General features: G+C 47.9%; 1 long non-coding RNA gene across 1 annotated transcript; it reads left to right on the plus strand.

The window, feature by feature from the left end:
- Nucleotides 1-1,061: 1,061 nt before the first annotated feature.
- On the plus strand, nt 1,062-13,027 carry LOC141051500 (uncharacterized). Its single transcript, XR_012220649.1, has 4 exons — nt 1,062-1,354; nt 1,437-1,546; nt 11,439-11,637; nt 11,726-13,027. It is a non-coding gene; the product is annotated as an uncharacterized lncRNA (long non-coding RNA).
- The last annotated feature ends 396 nt before the right edge of the window (nt 13,028-13,423 follow it).

Here is a 13,423-nt window from a genome sequence, read left to right on the forward strand (position 1 = left end):
AAATCTTCTGCACAATGTACAGGAATTGAAGACAGGAGAAGTCAGCCGGCCGGTGCCAATGAATGATCGTCTCAGAGTTTAAACTGTTCTATAGACATCCAGGGTTAGGCCGGGGTCACATTTGTTAATGACTCTCGGCTCTTGCTCTGCAGCCACCGTGAGCCGAGTGCCGGTGCTCTGTGCTCCGACGGTCTCACGTGAGATAATAGCAGCACGGCTGCAGAGAGACAGAGAAAGTAACTTCTCCATCTCCTCCATAGCCGTCATCCGTGGTAATTGCACTGCACTCGGTAACGTCTGAATGCAGTCCGCCGTTTCACACGTTTCATAGAGTTGCATGAGTGCATGTGATCCGATTCTCGGCATGATCAAGTAATCACAGTAGTCCTTGGCCACCAGATCAAAGCCCTGCGAGCCTCCTCCTCTGACTCCTCTCTTGATTTCTAGCCCTTGCATGATGTCGTCTTTGCGGCATGACATATATATGACATTGCGCCAGGCTCCAAATCAAAGGAAGAAGAAGAGGACACAGGATAATTAGTGACTGGCACATCATATACTATAATGTGGAGTTGACGTTTACAGTGATGACTTTGTTGATCAAGTATGTTCGAGAACATGCACAGAATAGTTTCTCGGTATCTATCAAGCAGACCCATCCTTCTGTGTGACTGCCTTTACTCTGCTATGTTTTTAGGAGTGCAGAAAATGGTGATCCATAAGCATAACATGAGTGTGACCACTAGTAATGAGCCAACGTGCTGGGATAGAGTCTTATTGAGCACGCTCGGGTGTTATCAGAGTATCCCGGACTTGCTCGTATATTATGTTCGAGTCCCTGCGGCTGCTTGGTTTGCGCCTGTTAGACAACCTGAACACTTGGGGATTCCCTAACAAACAGGCAATCCCCATGTTTTGAGGCTATCTAAGGCTGGTTTCACATTTGCGTCTGACGATACCACAACACTGGCTGTGTAATTATAGAACCTTAGAAAATGTCTGTCTCTCTCACTGCTGTTTGGACTTTGTACTAATTTTTTTTTCTGTTTACTTTTAGATGTGTCAACTCTCTGGTGCAGTGGTTGGCTCCTGGTGCAGCGGGCTTCTCCTGTTCCTCTCCTGGTGCTGCTTTCTGTCGTGGTGAGGACAATACTGTCTATGTAAGTATAGAAGCTTTGGAAATGTCTGTCTCTCTGAATTCTACTTCTGTTCCTTGTAGACTGGCTGTCTTCTGGTTGTCTTCTGGTGCAGCGGTTTTCACCTGGTCGTCTCCTTGTGCTGTGGTTGTCTACTGTTGCTGCCGTCTGTCCCTGGTCTGTGCTGACTGCTGTGCTGTTGGACTACTGCCTGTAATGTAAGTATTTGTGTCCATTTTTTTTGTCTTCATTGTTTTTGGATCTTTACAAGTTTAATTTTTCTTCTGTTCTTTTCTGTAGTGTCTCACTTGACTGCTGCCTGCTCTTCAAAATGTCCTCAAGTGAAGAACAGACTTCTTCCCAGGGTGGACCGGACAAAGATTATGTCATCACATTTGCTATACTGATTGGTATGTAGTGACTAGCAATATTCCACATGTGTTAAATCATGTAACTTCTTTACAGGTACCTGGCAGTGATGAAGAGCAGGAGCAGTCCAGTGGAGAGCAGTCTTCCCAGGGTCATCGGGGTGATGTGTCTCATGACCATGTATGGCCAATATGTGTTTTTCTTACCTGAAAACCTGCCTTATGCCCCACCCGTACAGGTAGACAACACAACTCTTTCTTTAAAGTAACAACACTACACGATATATTCTTTGGATAATTTTGGCCACAGTGGCCAGTTTATTAACAAACAAAACATAAACCTTGTTTAACAATAAATATTAAATATGTCATATTTGATGACATGAGGGGATGGTTCTTGGAGCCCATAAGGGTATGTGCACACGTAGTGAAATCTGCTGCGTTGTACAGTACCTTTATTTTCAATGAAAAAAAAAATGCAATGCACATGCTGCGGTTTTTCTGCGGTTTACAATCCGCAGCATGTCAATTGTTTGGTGCAGAAACGCTGCAGTTTTGCACCTCATCCATTATGAGGTGTAAAACCGCAGGGCAAAACTGCAGGCAAAACTGCAGATAAACCGCAGGGATTTACCTGCGGTTTTCTCTCCAAAATCCGCACACCCAAAAAACTACGTGTGCACATGCCCTAAAAGTTCTGGCTTAATATTTGGCAAAATGTCCAACAAGAACTTCAACTGCCACGTTACCCTCAGCCGTACACCACCAGCTCGAGGGCACCATAAATCCAGTTCCGGGAAGGCCAACCACCAAACATCTCCCGGGCTAAAGCCCCTTACAGAGCCCGTAACCAAATGCCAGATCACCCATACAATTTAACTGTCCGGAATTTCACCCACAATTCCTTTTTGCGCTGAATCAGCGTCAACTCCAAGAACCCCACCCCCCACCACACACGAACAGCCCTGACCACCCCAGGCTCAACACTGCAACCGCTCTCAATCCCTTCTTGCATCGCAAGTGCCCACAAATCAATCCCTATCTCATTCAAATGAACCCCATCATCTCTCCAAAAATTACCCACCCCAGCTTCCAATTCGAAATGCCGCACACTGATACCCCCATTCCTTGAAACAAAACTCGACACGGCCCTATTGAACTTCACCCTAGCCCTATTAATTCCCTTTACAGATTGGGCCACTCTCCAGTTTAGCCTGGGAACGATATCCGACTATACAGTCACTACCCCGGGAAAAGACGTCCACAACCTAAGGAAGTCAAATCGAATATCCCTGATCAACTCCCTGACAGGTCTAACGCCCAAATCGCTCCCTCCCAAATGCACCACCAAAATGTCGGGCGCTTTATCCAAACGGGCAAATTTGGAAAACTCAGGTAACGCCCTACTCCATACCATCCCTCGAAAACCCAACCAGTGAACGACGACCAGGTCCCTGTTAAAACCCAGTTGCCTACCATCCGGCCTCACGTCCGCCCGAAGTGCCCCCCAATAGACGAACGAGTGTCTGAAAATCCAAGCCAAGTAGGGCTGCCGACCTGAAATACATAATCACAACAAAAATCGTTAATTCTCCCCGTCCGAGCTACGCCACTCCAATCAATGACGCACATATTTTCGATAGCAGCCCGAACTCCAGCGGCCAATTCGCTTGATCGCGTCGGCCCCCATGCTCAGATTATCGGCTTCAGATGCTGCCCCAATCCTAAAGGAATGCGACCCATACATGTCTGGTGGAAGGCCCAACTCTCCCAAACCCCTTTTTAGCAGCGCAATGAACTGGAAACGGGACAAGAATGCCCCGCCTTCATGGCACAACAATTGGCCGACCCGACCTGGCCACAAATGCCAATGCAACTCCAAACACCTTTTTGGGCACATCAAAACCCCTTCCACGCTCCCCAACACCACACGCTTACCTCTTCCGAGCTGATCGGTTTTTGAACGCCGAATCCAAAATGCAATACCTCCCGCCCCCAACTCCACATCCTTAGCCAGCAGGCCACCTGCCCTGCCCCTACTGAGAGACACTAGTTCACCTATACACATAGCCCCAAAGAACGCTAAAGAAAAAGCTAACTTGAACAATGCCGCCTCAAAATTAGAACAGCAAATCGTCTCTAGGACTCTCCCTAACCGTTCCAAAATACTAAAAGAGATCGGTCTACGCCTGTCAAAATTCCGGTTACCCTTCCGAAAACCTTTTAGAGCCTGTTTTACCCGAAAATCCTTCGTCACATCAACCGAACCCTCCATCTTAAAACCGAAAGCAAGACCAGCAATAAATTTGTTAACCTTTGAAATAGACCAACCTATTTCCACTGCCCTGCCGACCAAAAACAAAACCCCCGACGTTTTATCCTCCACAGACCCCAAACCTCCCCAATGGGACACCCAGCTCCGCCATATTTGCCATGATGCCTCGTACGATGCACAAGTCTGGCTTGTAACCGACTCATGAATCAACCTTCCTGCTCTTCCATAACCACCACAAGTGAGAAGGGCATTCCGTTCTGGAGATATCCGCGTCTGGTGCCAGCTCCCGAAACCGCTCCCACTGTAAATGAGACAAAGCATCCGCTATAGAATTTTGCACACCCGGCACATGCACAGCCGAAATCCACGCATTCAATTCCAGGCATCGCAAAACAAGTTCTCTCACTAGCTTAATAACTGGGAGGGGACGAGGAGGACAAAGTGTTGATCACTGACACCACACTCTTATTGTCGCAGTGAAACCTAACTCTGCGGTTCTCGAACATTTCACCCCAAATTAATAATGCCACAACAATGGGGAACAACTCCAACAAAGTGAGATTTTTTGTGAAACCTCTCTGACGCCACCAATCCGGCCAGCTCCTGACGCTCAACGCCCCCTACAATAAGCCCCGTAACCAACACCACCTGCTGCATCCGTATAAATTTCGCAGTCCAAATCATTCAATATCTCCTCTTGAATCAGATATTTACCATTGTAATTCTCCAAAAACCACTGCCACACCGCCAGATCTTCCCGGTGTTCCCTAGTCAAACGAATAAACGAATAAAGTGGTGCGCCAACCGTGCTCCCGCCGTCGCGCCCGACAACCTACGGCAGAAAATTCAGCCCATGAGCATGATCCTGCAGGCAAAATTCAACCTGCCTAAAAGTGACTGCAATTCTTTCAATGTCACCTTTCGCAGTCTCCTAACTCACTGCACTTCCAGCCTCAGCAACGACAAATTGTCCTCCGGTAACCGACACTCCATTTTCTCTGAGTCAATCAGTATACCCAAAAAGCTTAAGACCGTGCAAGGACTCTCAGTCTAATCTCTCGCCAACGGCACCCAAAAAAGCTCTGAGACCCATTCCATCGCAGCCAACGTATTCTGATATAAAACTGAATCTGGTGGACCTATGAACAAGAAATCGTCCAAATAATGAATCACGGACGGAACGCCGGCATCATCCCTAACCACCCATTCTAAAAAAGTACTGAACGACTCAAACAGTGAACACCAAATTGCACAACCCATCGGCAAACATCTATCCAAATAGTAACCTCCGTTCCAAAAACATCCCAACAAGGGGATGCTATCCGGGTGTACCAGTAGTAGTCTGAAGGCCAACTCAATGTCGGTTTTGGCCAACAAGGCCCCCTTGCCGTACCTGCGAACCCATTGTACCGCCGTGTCAAATGAGGTATATACTACCGAACACAACTCTTGATTAGTGTTGAGCATTCCGATACCGCAAGTATCGGGTATCGGCCGATACTTGCTGTATCGGAATTCCGATACCGACTTCCGATATTTTTTCAATATCGGAAGTCGGCATCGGAATCGGAAGTTCAAAGTTGATTGACAGCCTGACGTCATCATGATGCGCGGTGTGTGCGCATCATGATGCGCCGTCATTTCGGGCCTTCCGGGGGTCTCTGCCGGCCTGCCGGGGGGCTGTGTGGACTGCCCGGGGTCTGTACCGGCCTGCCGGGGGGCTGTGCCGGCCTGCCGGTAGTCTGTGCACCATGTGGGGGTCTGTACCGGCCTGCCGGGGGGCTGTGCCGGCCTGCCGGGGGGCTGTGCTGATGTCCGGGGGTCTGTGCAAGCATCGTCCGATGGGACTATAAGTCCCATCTGGCGATGCCTGCTACCATGACAGTGATTGACACATTAGCCAATGATGGGACAGTAGTAGTCCCATCATCCGGCTAATGTGTTAAATGTTAAAAAAAAAAAAAAATACTACATACATACTACATACATACTACATGCATGCTACATACATACTACATGCTACATACATATATACTACATGCATGCTACATACATACTACATATATACTACATGCATGCTACATACATACTGCATGCTACATACATACTACATACATACCACATATATACTACATACATACTACATGCATGCTACATACATACTACATGCATGCTACATACATAACACATATATACTACATGCATGCTACATACATACTACATGCTACATACATACCACATACATACTACATACATACTACATACATACTACATACATACTACATATATACTACATGCATGCTACATACATACTACATGCTACATACATACCACATATATACTACATGCATGCTACATATATACTACATGCTACATACATACTACATATATACTACATGCATGCTACATACATACTGCATGCTACATGCATGCTACATACATACTACATACATACTACATGCTACATACATACCACATATATACTACATACATACTACATACAATACATTCATACAATACATACATAGACATACAGTACATATAACATAGAGTAACATACTTACCAATACTTGTCACCTTGTTCCCCGAAGAAATTCCCACACAGCAATGGCATAAAGTGAGACTAGGGACTTTTTTTTTTTTAAGTGGCGGAGGAATACAGTGCGGAAGGATACCTACCTTCCGTCATTGGATTCCTGCAGCCCGTAGAGAACGGCAGCATCAGCTGATGCTGCCGTTCTCTACCCAAGATCGTCGTGGGACACACTCGTGGACTGCTTCGGATCGTGGGTGAGTATTTTTGTGGTTTGTTATGTTAATATTTATTCCGTAAAAGACAATGGCTTCGGGGAACAATGTGACAAGTATTGGTAAGTATGTTACTCTATGTTATATGTACTGTATGTCTATGTATGTATTGTATGAATGTATTGTATGTAGTATGTATGTAGTATATATGTGGTATGTATGTAGCATGTAGTATGTATGTAGTATGTATGTGGTATGTATGTAGCATGTAGTATGTATGTAGTATGTATGTAGCATGCATGTAGCATGCAGTATGTATGTAGCATGCATGTAGTATATATGTAGTATGTATGTGGTATGTATGTAGCATGTAGTATGTATGTAGTATGTATGTAGCATGCATGTAGTATATATGTAGTATGTATGTAGCATGTAGTATGTATGTAGCATGCATGTAGTATATATGTAGTATGTATGTAGCATGTAGTATGTATGTAGCATGCATGTAGTATATATGTGGTATGTATGTAGCATGTAGTATGTATGTAGCATGCATGTAGTATATATGTAGTATGTATGTAGCATGTAGTATGTATGTAGCATGCATGTAGTATATATGTAGTATGTATGTAGCATGTAGTATGTATGTAGCATGCATGTAGTATATATGTGGTATGTATGTAGCATGTAGTATGTATGTAGCATGCATGTAGTATGTATGTAGTATGTATGTGGTATGTATGTAGCATGTAGCATGCATGTAGTATGTATGTAGTATATATGTGGTATGTATGTAGCATGTAGTATGTATGTAGCATGCAGTATGTATGTAGCATGCATGTAGTATATATGTAGTATGTATGTAGCATATATGTAGTATGTATGTAGCATGTAGTATGTATGTAGCATGCAGTATGTATGTAGCATGCAGTATGTATGTAGCATGCATGTAGTATATATGTAGCATATATGTAGTATGTATGTAGCACGTAGTATATATGTAGTATGTATGTAGCATGTAGTATATATGTAGTATGTATGTAGTATATATGTAGTATGTATGTAGCATGTAGTATATATGTAGTATGCATGTTGCATGCATGTAGTATATATGTAGTATGTATGTAGTATATATGTAGTATGTATGTTGCATGTAGTATATATGTAGTATGCATGTTGCATGCATGTAGTATATATGTAGTATGTATGTTGCATGTAGTATATATGTAGTATGAATGTAGCATGTATGTAGTATGTAGTATGAATGTAGCATGTATGTAGCATGTATGTAGTATATATGTAGCATATATGTAGTATGTATGTAGCATGTAGTATATATGTAGTATGCATGTTGCATGCATGTAGTATATATGTAGTATGTATGTAGTATATATGTAGTATGTATGTAGCATGTAGTATGCATGTAGTATATATGTAGTATGTATGTTGCATGTAGTATATATGTAGTATGAATGTAGCATGTATGTAGTATGTAGTATGAATGTAGCATGTATGTAGTATATATGTAGTATGTATGTTGCATGTAGTATATATGTAGTATGAATGTAGCATGTATGTAGTATGTAGTATGAATGTAGCATGTATGTAGTATGTAATTTTTTTTTTTTTTTTTTTTTTTTACATTCAACACATTAGCCGGATGATGGGACTACTACTGTCCCATCATTGGCTAATGTGTCAATCACTGTCATGGTAGCAGGCATCGCCCGATGGGACTTGTAGTCCCATCGGACGATGCCTGCACAGACCCCCGAAGCCTGCACAGACCACCGGCAGGCCGGCACAGTCCCCCGGCGGGCCGGCACAGCCCACCGGAGCCTGCACAGCCCCCCGGCAGGCCGGCACAGCCCACCGGAGCCTGCACAGCCCCCCCCGGCAGGCCGGCACAGCCCCCCGGCAGGCCGGCACAGCCCACCGGAGCCTGCACAGCCCCCCCGGCAGGCCGGCACAGCCCCCCGGCAGGCCGGCACAGACCACCGGAGCCTGCACAGACCCCCTGGCAGGCCGGCACAGCCCCCCGGCAGGCCGGCACAGACCACCGGAGCCTGCACAGACCCCCTGGCAGGCCGGCACAGCCCCCCCGAAAGGCCCGTACAGACCCCAGAGAGGCTGTACAAGGCAAAAACAGGGTTTTTCTTATTCCGATACCAGAAGTCCCATAGACTTGAATGGGACTTCCGGTATCGGAATCGGCGATACCGATACTTTTTTTTAAGATCGGCCGATCCATTCCGATCCGATACTTTGAAGTATCGGACGGTATCGCTCAACTCTACTCTTGATCAATGCCGTCATTGACCGAAAACCCCTTCGAGTAAGATAGATGTTGAATCAACCTGAATTTATTCGGTTCCTTCTTAGGAACCACCCCCAATGGGGAAACAATCATCCCTTCCACTGGGACCAACGTAAATGGACCTGCCATTCTACCCAATTCAACTTCTTTCATTATTTTGGCACTCACCACCTCTGAATGCAGGTTAGCCGACCTCAAATTCTTAACTGAAAAAGGGACCGTGTGGCTGGGAGGAGGGATTCTAAAACCATCCGCAAAACTATTCCATATCATGCCAGCCTTTTCCTGATCAGGGTACCTACTTGGAAAGGGGGCAATCCTTTGAAGCCTCACCGGCGTCTCCCCCTTGACCCGCAGCCACTGCTGGCTTACCCAAAACATTTTGATGCCCCATGCGAGCTACCGTTGCAATGGGAGCAAACATGCTTGAACTTGCAGGTACTGCCGTACTTGCATTGACCCTCGTTGAACTGCCAGCATGCTCCTGACTTCTCTTTTGCCCCTGACGCCCCCTGACTGTCCTCCCTGCTGATTGCCACTCCCTCCGCCACCAAGAAAGGACTGCCTGTACCTAACTGGCGCCATTACCTTTAACCAAAGCCCGATGTCTTTTTGGTCCCACCGAATCTCCGGCCGCACCGCCTTCCTCTGCCTAAATTGCTCATCGTAGCGCAGCCATGCCTCCAATTGCATCCAGATAACAAAACAGGCCAGAACAATTGCCAGGAGACATTTCCCCAATCACACTAGCCAATATCGCAAACGCTTGCAGCCAATTAACGAATGTCTGCGGAATCAGCCGCCACCTCCGCTTTTCCTCTTCTTCCTTCTTACTATCATCTTTTTTCCCCTTGTCCAAATTAAACTTTTCCAATGGAAGAAGGGAGAAAATCTCCACGTACTCATCCCGCCAAATCTTCTCTTTCACTTCTTTTTTTAAATGCGCACCCAGCGGCCCCTCAAAACACACATATACCTCCCCTTTCACCGAATCCGCTTTTTCTGCCACTGGTATTTGGTCCCCTCCAACCGGCCTCACTGCCTCGCTCGCCATGTGCATCCCTGACCCCATCCCCAGGATCCACGCCCCCGCCGGTGACACCCCGGACACGGGTACTCCTGCCGTAGGTACTTGGTCCCCTCCAATCGGTCCCAATGCCTCGCTCGCTGTGGCTGGCCCAGGCCCCAACCCCGAGGTCCATGCTCCCGCTGGTGACACCCCGGACCTGCTCGCCGCCCCACCTTCCATCCTCCTTAAAATTTGCGACATGCTAAGCAAAATATCACGCAGGCAAGACGCCTCTGTTCCAATAGCTCCCCCCATCCCCCTTTCTACCGATCCAGACCCCGGACTTACTCCTGCTACATTAGATACAGCCCCTACGTGTGACAGACAATACATAGACTCATGCTCACCAAGCTGCGCGGGTGCTGCGTCCCCGCCAGCCGGACATCCCGAATCCTGCCGCTCTCCGTCCTGCTGCTGCTCACTGGTGGAGTCGGAATCTTCTGCGCTGCTCGGCTGCTCCAGGCCCGTGTCCCTGGCCTCTTCATCACCAGGGGGGACCGGAGCACCCACAGCGCACCGCACCACCGACCTCAACCTCGATCGCGAACGCGTCCGCCCTCAAAACCCAGGCAGATTAGCCTGGCCCGACCCACATCCCCTGCCAGGCAGCTCGTCCCTGGTGCCCGCCGCTCCCCCGGCCAGATGCTGAGTGCCAGGGCCTGCAGCAGAGCGTCCCGCTGCTGCTGGCTGCCCACCGGAGTCCTCTGCCGTGTGCTCATCTTCGCTGGGCCCCCACTATGGCCACCACCAGGGGTGCCAGCTGCGCTGCTGCTCCCGGCATCCGCAACGACATCCTGGCTGGCCACCGCCGCCGGCCTCCTTGCGGTCACTTTTGCTGCCTCGTCCCTCTGGGTAGCCTCACCCCTCCTGTGTGCAGCGGGCCCGCGCCGCCGCCCGCTGTGCTGCTGCAGGCCGCACTTCCGGTGCGGCCCTCACTTCCTGTGCAGCCCACACAGCGGTGACACGCCACCTTCCTGAGCCTGCCGGCTGGCTGCTTGAATTCCTGCCGGAGGTGGTGCAGTGGGAGGGAGCCGCGCCACTGCACCCAGCCTCGAAGTCTCTCTGTGGGCCGCGTTCTCCTGCTCCTGCCCGTGTTCTCCCGGGTCCCGGCTTCACCCAACAAAGACAGCTGCTCCTCCAGCCATCCTCCCCTTCTGGACCTCGCGACGTCCTGCCGCCTCCCGATCAGCGCCTCCACCGACTCCATCCAGCCTGGTCAGGTATGTCTTCTCTTGGCGTCCTCCTGTGCAAGAGTGCGGTTTTCCCGCACTTTTTCCCCCTCCAGCATCATCCGCCCCTCCCAATACTCCTCCCTTATCCTGCCTCCACCAATCCCCTCCAAGTCCACCCTGTCCTCAAAACCCTAACCTGTCCCAGCGCAGTCATGGGGGGCCTCCATCCAGCTGCGCTTATTTCCAGCCCCTGTCTGGAGGAAAGACGGGGTGTAAGTGTTCCTTTCATCAGAGTTGTAATACAATTTTTTTTCAGTTTTACTTAAAATTCTTTTTTTCTATTTTATCTATAGGTTTCACAATGGGAAGAAGCCACACTGGATATAGACAACGAGCAACTCATCCACCTAGTGCAAGAGCGAGTACTGTTGTGGGACACCCGTGACCGTTAGCACTCCGACAATGTGGTGATTCGACGGTTCTGGGAAGAAGAGGCAACATCGCTGCTGCCTGGTTGGAACCGTGCCACTCCACGTGCCAGAACTGATTTTGGTAAGTACTGCAATGTGGTCTGAACCGGCAGTGAACCTGTGAATGGATGTGCATTGTTTTCTAATTATTTTTTTTTTCCCCTTCACAGTGAAGCAAATCAAAATCCGTTGGCGCTTGATAAATGACCGCTTCAACAAGGACATGAGAGAGGAGGTTCGGGTTCGAAGTGGTTCTGCTGCAAGTTCCGGAAATACAAATACCACCGTGTGGTACGGGCCCAGATTGGTGGGTGGTCCACTGCTTACCGGTCACAGCCGACACAGAGAAGAGACAGAGGCAGATTTCAGTTGCAACAGGTCCAGGTTTTATTGGCATATTGGCAATCCTCCTGACGATCGTAGCCATACACCGCAGTTCCTTTACAGCCCTCCATACTCAGGCCCGGGTACCTTCACCTTTCTTCAGTCGTAGTGACGTTCCTCACGGATCTTTCGCTGGGGTTGTCCTAGACCTATCTACCGCCAGCGCTTCACCTGCCCGAGGTCATCGTCCAATCGGTACCCCCGGGGCCTCGTCTGTCCTGCGGTTCTTGATGTCATGGCCACCCCCCTGACTGTCTCTTCCCATCAGTCCCCTGGTCGAGCTCTCCACCGTTGTCAGTCTTCTGCTCCTGAGCTCCTCCCGGGACTAGACTCCCCTGGAACCCTGTCCTGTCCTATTTTTCCCCTCCCTCGGGAATTTCCCTACTGGGTTCCTATCTCCCCGCCCCCCATGGCAGTTTCTATAGCCGTAAGCTGCTGTCAAGTCCTAAGCTGCGCTCCCCCTGCCATCTTGTGGTCAAATCCAGGTATTGCACTCCCTTTTCTATCTTCCCCCAGCTGTCTCCCTTCTGTCATTACTACCATCCATCTCCAGTGCACAAACCATCCCTTCTCCCTCCAGTCAGGTCCGTCCGTCAAGTCACCTTCACCACAACCGGGACCTTGCCTTTCTGAGGCCTGCGCTTGCTCAGCGATATATATATATTTTTCTGTTTAATTTTTTTCCACACACAGAACCTGGTGCAGCACCACACAATCCGGATCATCCTCTGTTGAAGCGGCCCCTCATCTACCAGTCACTGAGCAGACACAGTCCTAGTCATCCACCAGCGATGGAGCAACCTTGCACGCTTCACAGGCTGGGGAAGAGGCAGCCGGTCCATCAGGTTTTCCCCTCTCCCAGCCCTCTGCCTCTGCTTTTGGGGGTCCTTCTCGCCAGCGGCAAAGCGCCTGGGAGAGGTCAAGCTTGCCCGAGTTTCTGCAATTAAGCTCGGTCTTCCAGGATGATGCGGACAATCTTCCTTTTTGCATTTGAATTTTATCCTCCAAGTTGTATTAAGAAAGGCAACTCCGTCATTATTTTGGGGGTTTCTTTTTAAATCACCAAAAATGATCTGGTAACATGATTTCTCCATGTATAGTTATTTTTTTTTAACTTAAAAAAGAAAAATTCTAAACTTTGTGAAAAATATATTTTTTTTTATGTTTTAGTTAAAGGATCTGTGTGTTTAAATCTGAATCTCCTCCTTTTCCAAGTTTAAAAATAAAGAAATGGTTAAGATAAAACAAAGTTATTTGTCATCATCACTGCATCTGTAAAAGTCCAAATGGTAATTATAGTAAAAGTTGAATGGAAACAAAAATGGTAACACCAGAATTGCCAGTTTTTTGTTGGCCGAACATATCATAAAAATATATACCAAAAAGTGACCAATGCTGTATCTACCCCAAAATGGTGCTGATAAAAACATCAGCTCGGCTCGCTAAAAACAAGCTCAGCTCCACCCATGGAATAGAAAAAAAAG

This window comes from Dendrobates tinctorius, unplaced genomic scaffold (assembly GCF_039654945.1).
Source record: "Dendrobates tinctorius isolate UK_male_01 unplaced genomic scaffold, ASM3965494v1 ptg000157l, whole genome shotgun sequence".
Classification (NCBI taxonomy): Eukaryota; Metazoa; Chordata; class Amphibia; order Anura; family Dendrobatidae; genus Dendrobates; species Dendrobates tinctorius.